Source organism: Myodes glareolus, chromosome 11 (genome assembly GCF_982192425.1).
Source record: "Myodes glareolus chromosome 11, mMyoGla1.1, whole genome shotgun sequence".
NCBI classification, from domain to species: Eukaryota; Metazoa; Chordata; class Mammalia; order Rodentia; family Cricetidae; genus Myodes; species Myodes glareolus.
The window spans coordinates 53,679,899-53,688,011 of record NC_142036.1 but is presented as its reverse complement, the minus strand read 5'-3'; the positions used below and the strand labels follow the sequence as shown (position 1 = coordinate 53,688,011).

The 8,113-nt window shown below is 45.9% G+C and overlaps 1 protein-coding gene across 5 annotated transcripts in view; it reads left to right on the top strand.

The window, feature by feature from the left end:
- The first annotated feature begins 991 nt into the window (after positions 1-991).
- The window catches only part of Lrrc9 (leucine rich repeat containing 9), an 88,809-nt gene continuing 81,687 nt past the window's right edge, over positions 992-8,113 (top strand). For all 5 annotated transcript variants that reach the window (XM_048415877.3, XM_048415878.3, XM_085697546.2 and 2 more), the window contains exon 1: positions 992-1,131. The gene's annotated coding sequence lies outside the window, so the exon portion shown is untranslated. The remainder of the gene's footprint in view (positions 1,132-8,113) is intronic.

Genomic DNA, 8,113 nt, shown 5'->3' with positions numbered 1-8,113 from the left:
AGGAGGGGAGGGAGTGGAAACTTGGATTGGTATATATAATGAAAAAGATAGTTTGTTTTCTTTTTTTTTAAAAAAAAAGCTTTTATTTAACCCAGTGCACCCCAAATATTTCAGCGTGACCAAAGTAAAAGTCATTAACGAAACCGTTTCCATTGCTTCTTTGCATACTAGGTATTTAAGGTACAAAGTGTATTTATTTTATTACACACCAGTTTGGATTACCATATTTCAAAGGCACATACACAGCTAACGCTAGTGGACAGTGTGAATTTCAAGAAAGTAGAGGACTGATTGTGGATCATTTGGGTTGTTTTCTAAGTTCAATACTTTCTCAGTCGGTCTCTTACTGCCCCCTCCCCCATTTCTACTCTATTTTGTACATAATTATTGCCTCCTGAGCATTTTGGCAAACAAAAGACTCTCGAAAACATGCCTGAGAACTAGAAGACCCAAGGGGTCTTTTGGAGAGAGTGGCATCCATACTTTCCTCTGTCTGTCTGGTTCTTGCCCTTGCTCTCTGGGGCTTATAAGGCTCCGGAGGCTGCAGGGGCGCGGCAACTGGGGCGGTCACCAGCTGAGGAATAGGGTCGTCTTTTGACATCGTTGCTCCATGCGTTGGTGGGGATCAAGACCAATTAATACCATTGTCTTCCAGACTCCAAGTGTCAAAAACCTTCACCGTGAAAACTCCTGGACCACATCCTCACCGGCTTGCCCACAAACTGTCACTCAGTCGTTGGAAACAAATAAGGGGGAAAAGATATAACCGAGTCTAGCGTCTAGCGACGGTCTCCCACCGCTTCCCCAAGAGCACTAGCGAGGGGTGGGGGCGGGGTCTTGGGGGCGGGGAGCGAATGTCTTCCCTGCCTCTGTTGATTGGTTGGAGGTTACCACCACGTGATGCAGACAAGGGTGGGCAGCTGATTTCCCCGCCCTCTTCATCCCCTTCGTGACCTAGAGGTCAGGGGAGGCGGAGAGCGGGTTTCCTAGGCAACCGCAGTGGGCGGTCAGTACACAGCAGGCCAGGGGCTGGAAAACGTGTGGTGTCAGCTGCACACAGGGATTGGGAGGTCGGAGTGCGCTCTGATCTGTCTCGGACAGCCCCGGAATCCACTCTCTCTCTGGAATAAGGTGGGTATCCGTCCGCCACTGACCTCCAGGCATCCCTCCCTGGTAGGAAAGATCAGGAAGTTTGCTTTACTCAACACGTGGAGGACTCTACCAGCAGCACAAAGGCCAAGGGAGCTATGTAATGATGCAATGGTGATTATAATAATATTGTGATAATAGTTATGATAATAAAGGAATAAAAATAATTTAGAGGAAGGCCCCAGCCAAAAAAAAAAAAAAGAAGAAGAAGAAAGGAAAGGTGTGCCACAGCCTCGGGTGGGTACTGGACTGGAAGACTCGGATGCTCCATGGTCAACCTGATACTAATCATCCAGAGGAAGAAGGGTGTTTACATAGGCTATCAGTTGGATCCTGACCCCTTTACATTCAGGTGAGAAAACAGTTGGACCAAATAGGGCTTCTGCTCTGTAGATAATCTCCTTCAATAGATACTTACCCAGTTCTTCTGGCAGACAAACCAGTTCTTTACAAGCCAGTTGGTACTGTGTTCTGAAGCTTCATGCAGAACAATGTTCAACATTATTTGGATCTGTGGTGTGACAGTTAATTCAAACCACTTGGTAAATTATATTGGTCATCCACCATGGGTCAGACATAGTTCCTGCCTTCGGTGAGCATGCTGGGACAAAAGGCCTACAAGTATCACAATACAATGTGGCAGACACTGCTGGCCACACGGCATGTGCTAGCCTAAGCCAGTCACGTGGAAGAGAATGTTTATAATAAGACCAAAGAAAATGCAAGTCTTCGGAGAAGACTCGGTGGGATCTTAAAGACGCATGGCATATAAAGTCAAGGAGATAAAACATTTCAAGGAAAGAAAGAGGCGTATTCAAAGTACAGCCATGACAGCCAGTCCTGGGATGTTGTATTGCTGTTTTAGTTGACCAGGAGTTTGAGAGACTGGTATAGTAGCCATAAACACCTTCCAAGAGGAGCAGCATAAGCAAATGCACACTTCAGGAGGCTGGCTACCCCAGTAGTGTAAGGAATGGGGAAGGTGGAAGGGCAGTAGAAAGGACATCCAGAGAAGGGGACACAGTGACAGTGAATGGAGAGGAAGCATGAAAACTTCCAGTAGACTTTATGGTGCACATGAAAAGGGGCTTGATAAGGAATGGTCCTGGGAAAAGCATGGGGGTATGTCTCAGGTTTCTAACTTGGATGGAGAGGGGACAGTGGTGACCTTTATTCCAAGAAAGTGTTCATTAGGGAAAAACACATTCATTGGGAAATAGGAGCTCAGTTTAGGGCACACTGAATTTGCGATGCTTGTGACACATGCGCATGGAATTTTCTACAGGAACTTTGGATTTATTGCAGACACCAAAATGGAGTGGTATATTTTTCTTGGGGCTGGAGAGATGGCTCAGTGGTTAAGAGCACTGCCTGCTCTTCCAAACGTCCTGAGTTCAATTCCCAGCAACCACATGGTGGCTCACAACAACCACTTGTTTTTCTTTTCCTCCTTTCTCTGCAAAGAACGAGCTGTTGATGCAAAATAGCAAGCAGGGGGCTAGGGAGACAGTTTAGACAGTTGAGTGCTTCCCAGGAAAGCAAGAGGACCCGAGTTCCAGCCCAGAGCCCTGGAAAGAAAACACTGCCTTTAATTCCAGTGCCAGGGAGGCGAGCCGAGTCCTGGGGCTCCCTGGTCAGCTAGCCTAGCCTAACAGGTGAGCTCCCATGGGAGACACTCTCAAAAGAAGCTCAAGCTGGATGACTCCGGAGGGGTGGCTCCTGAGGTTGTCCTCTGGCCTCCACATTTACAGCATGTACCAGCATTTCTACCTGCACATGCACACACAGAGAGGGAGGGGGAGGGAGGGTATAAAAAGAAGCCAAGGGAAAAATTTGAAGAGTCATCAACAGTGCTCAATGCTTTCAGCGTGGCTCAATGTCACGCCAAGGTCAAGTTGTGAACCAAAACACGCCCTCTGTCCTTGACAACTTGAAGGCTGTTGTTGGTCTTGCTTAGCAGTAGAAACTGTGGTGACTTGAAGTGTTTTCTTTCACAACACAGCGGGCTGATGACTGCATAGAGGCAGTGAATTGTTGCTACTGATTGTCTAGAAAGTTCCTTGTGAAAGCTTCAGAAATAGCTCTTCATTTAAAAAAAAAAAAAGGCAGGGGGCTGGAGAGATGGCTCAGAGGTTAAGAGCACTGCCTGCTCTTCCAGAGGTCCTGAGTTCAATTCCCAGCAACCACATGGTGGCTCACAACCATCTGTAATGAGATCTGGTGCCCTCTTCTGGCCAGCAAGCATACAGAGAGACAGAACACTGTATGCATAACAAATGAATAAATAAATAAATAAATAAATCTTTAAAAAAAAAAGGCAAGATAGAAAGGACGTTTCTAAATAGGCAGACCTGGTACCCATACACAGAGGAAAGGAGACTGTAGAAAGAAAGATGGAGGGCCAACACAGCAATGCTCTAACAGGGGTAGAAAAGGGTGGATCCGTGTCCAGAAAACAGAGATTCATTTCCGACAAAATGAAGGTTATTTATTTATTTATTCATGTAATTATTTACTGTATATGATACATGCTCACTTGTATTGGGGTTATGCACACCCACACAAGGCTGTGTAGAACCTGGAGACAGCTAATACGGAGTGTCTTCCTCAATTGCCCTCTACCTTATTTTTTTTAGGTAAATCTGGAGCTTACCAATTCAACTAAACTGTCCGACCTGGCAAACCTTCCCCACTCCCACCCCCCCACACACACCCCACAACTTCTTGGGGTCTCTCTGTCTCTACTCCCAGATGGGATGTCCAGCTTTTACATGGGTGCTGGGAATCGAGCCTCAGGTCCTCATGCTTGCTCTGGAGACACAAACACTTCACGCACTGAGCCACCTCCCAGCCCCAAAATGAATATTTCCACCGAGCCAAAAGTCCTAAGGGAAAGACCGTGTCTTTAAGGAGAAAGGAGATGGAAGGGGGTCCATTCTAAGACAGCCCTGTCTTCTGTGACAACGAGGGCAAGGACAAGTTCATCTGCCAGGAGATGGGGAGGAGACAGGGGGAGGGGATGGAAGTGGAGGGGAAGAAAGGAGGGAGGGAGGGAAGGAGAAGCTCGAAAGGGGCGGTGAGCATGAGAATACTGTCGTGAATCTCAGGATGTCCTCTTTAGTCCTCCTCAGGAAAGGACGCTAATTAGAAACACACAAACAGTCCCCTCTGTAACTGGGGCACAGCTTCTCATAGTTCAAACATAGTTAGAATTTTCAATGAATTTTGTCTTGTCAGTTAACGACTGAGTTCAAATAGAATTATTTTGCCCAAATAGGGGCAGCGATGAAGACAATAATTTGAGGTTGAAGGATAATCCGCATGTTTGCATACCCAGAAAATGTAGTCCTCTTGACTAATGCAGAGACGGGTTTTGTTTTTAGAAGACTCGGAACTGTGAAGGTGAACGCCCTCCTATGTTAATTTTTGTAATGTACTGTCAAATCAGAATGCCAGCGGGACTTTTAAAAATCTTTTTTTGAGATTTAATTTTTAATATTAATTATTTATGTGGGTATAGGCAAGGTTGCCGGTCCTTACAGAAGCCAGAGGGATGGGATCTGTGAAGCTGGGGCAGTTTTTAGCCCCCTCTGTGGGTGCTCTGGAAAACAGCAAGTGCCCTTAGCCTCCACATTGCTCCCAGCCCACACAGTTTCCTAAGCAACAACAAAAACAAAATCTTAAGTCTTAGTCATAAGAAATGAAGGTGAAAGACTAACCAAGAAACGTAAAAAAGGAGAAAGGGATTGTGTTCATCCCTTTTCTATTGCGATGATCAAACTCCATGGCCGAGGCAACTATAGAAGTAGAAGAAAGGGTTACTCTGGGCTTGTGGTCTCAGAGGCTTAAGAGTCTACATTAGTTAGGGTTCTCTAGAGGAAAGAACGTGTGTGTGTGTGTGTGTGTGTGTGTGTGTGTGTGTGTGTGTGTGTGCATGCGTCTGTCTGTCTCTTTCTCTGTGTGTGTCTCTCTGTGTGTCTGTGTCTCTGTGTGTGTCTCTCTGTGTCTGTGTGTGTCTCTGTGTCTGTCTTTCTCGTGTGTGTGTGTGTGTGTGTGCGTCTGTCTGTCTGTCTCTTTCTCTGTGTGTGTCTCTCTGTGTGTCTGTGTGTCTCTGTGTCTGTCTTTTTCGTGTATGTGTGTGTGTGTGTGTGCGCACGCGTCTGTCTGTCTGTCTCTTTCTCTGTGTGTGTCTCTGTGTCTGTGTGTGTCTCTGTGTCTGTCTTTCTCGTGTGTGTGTGTGTGTGTGTGTGTGTGTGTGTGTGTAAAGGGAAATCATTAGAATGACTACAGGCTGTTGGTGTGGCCTGGCTAGTCCAAAAATGGTTGTCTCTGACTGGAGACAAACCTGGATGTCTCAGCTAGTCTTCAGTCTGTGTTGGAATCCTAAGGCAGTAGGGTTCTAATACAAGCAAAGCAATGTCTCAGCAGCAGGGTAAGTGGACTTGCCCCTGAGAGTGAGGGCAAGCAGGCAAAAAGCAGACCCTTCCTTCTTCCATGCCTTTGTATGTGGGCTGCCACCAGAAGGCGTGGCCCAGATTCCAGGTGGCTCTTCCCACCTCAAATGATCTGATCAAGACAAGAATCCCTCACAGGGGGGTCCAGATGCTTGGATCATAGTTGACTCCAGATGCAGTCAAGTTAACAATCAGTATTGGCCATCACAGAGTGAATCACCTCATCTCTACAGTGTTGATGTCCCATGGAGGAGCCCAGGTCCTTTTCAATATCGACACAGATGATGCCTCTCTGACTCCCAAAATTCCATGTCTTGCTGTCCAAAAATCCAAGTCCTCAGACAGGGCCTATGAGGCAGCAGGGATGCTGTCCCTACCACATTCCACTGACTGAAGGTGCCATCAGCCTCTGTTTTCTTCAGTGTGGTCCATCCCACCCATCTGCCCTGTCCTGCAAATATGCCAAGCATATTCTCACCTCTGCATGGATGCATGTGACCCAAATTCCTTCATGGCTTACCTTATATATTTAGTTCTTTGCTCAAATCCCACCATATCAGAAGCTGGCTTCTCTTTCCCCTCCTCAGCCATTTTTCTTGTGCCTCTTAGGTCCTTGATGTATAAGTCAGTGACTGTGTAAACGGTTGGGGTAGTTCTGGCTGCTTTCTGCTCTGTGGCACTAGCTATGGTCTCTCCTCTCCTTCTTGGCTCAGTGCCTTAGTCCATTTCATGTTACTGTCGCAAAATATCCAGAACTGAACAGAAACAACAGGCGTTTGTTTTCTGTGGTTCTGTGTGCTGGGAAGTTCAAGCTCAAGGCTATCTGGTGAGATCTTCACATGGCACAAGGTGGAAGAGGAAACGGGGACCAAACTCCCTCCATTGAGCTGTGATTAGAGCCCTAGGTCCCATTATGGAGGGAAGACACCCTCTTGAGCTCTTAAAGGCCTTATCTTTTAATGACACTCTGTTGGCGACACCTGAACTTTGGAGGGTCCTCGTCCAAGCCACAGCTTCATCATAGAGCGACAGTGTCCCCAGCCTACAAAGCCTGCGTACACAGACCGACAGCTGCTGAACTGCATTAGGAGTGCTCCATAGCTCCCTTTACAAACAGTTGCTGCCCTGAGTTTCAAAATGGCTTTAAAATAGCATATTGAAACTTCTCTTGCTGGTGTCTCGAATTTTGGCATGGTTTGTACAAACAACTTTTCTCCTAATTTGATGTCAGCTTATCAGTCAGTCTTCCTAGTGGTCGGTCTTTCCCTGGCAAAGGAATACATTTCTCTGTTCGCATCTCGCTGTAGGCCTTCTAGTTGTAATCAGGGAGCAGAGGTATATAAACACGGGATTCAAATCGCTGCTTTAAAATCTTAATTTGTGTAAGTTCCTGAACATGAATATAGACGTGATTGAATGAGGGACCTTATTAAAATGTAAGTATAACTTTATTCAGGTAAACATATGCACAGTTATTACCCAAATTCTTCTCCAGTACCTTTATCCGTGTCCCAAAGCTCCTCTCGCTTCCTACTACTTACTCACCTGTGACTGAACCATTGTTATTCAGTTTTCTGACACCAGCGTTTGTTTCCAATTTGCACATGAATTGCTATAGAAACATATGGTCATCATAGGTGTACATTGTCTTTTGCTTCAGATTGTACCTGTGAAAGTCATCAACATTCCATCTAAAACAGCTGTCTGTCATTTTATCGCCATGGGTAAACCCAACAGAAATGCTGAACTTTGTCCCACATGACAAACACTCAGAGAAGCACTTACGTTATTGGACCTCAGTGAGAAACAGTCTAGATATGCATCAACAGCACAATAAATTAAAATGCAATTAGACACTCAAACTCTATAATAGTAAATAGTTTTGAAAAAAAGACACTGTTTTCTTTCTTTTTCCTTTTTGCCTCTATCTTCATCTTACCTTCTATTCTTAATCTATTCTCCTCAGCATTCTTTGACACTCATGCTAACGACTTAAAGTGTTTATTTCCACATTTTTCTCTTTACATAATTGTAAGCCCCTTGAGCCACGCTAGTGACCAGGACCCTCCCCCCGAAGACCTCTAACTGCCAGGTTCCACCCACAGAACACTCTACCTGCCCTAACTTCTGGACCCTGCCCCCACCCTACAGAGTAAAACCGTCCAATCTCTGGACACGAAATATTACCAGTCTCCATCCTGGAAAGCCCCACCCTGAAAAGTTCCACCCCCTTCCTAAGAACCTCTATATAAGCCCTGTAACCTGTTCAGTTTGATGCTGTTTCTCACCCGAGTAGAGACAGCCACCCTCCTGGAGTTTTCCCTCCCAATAAATCGCTTGTGTGAGGTTTATTGTGTGGTGTGACGTTGTAGTATTCCTTGGTTCCCGGCTGCCAGGATTTCTTTTCATCCGAGCTGTATATGCCCACATTTATCTACAGATGTACACTTCCAGGAGGGAGTTGGGGTGAATGAAATTGTACAATGTTTGCCACATTTTGTCATATCATT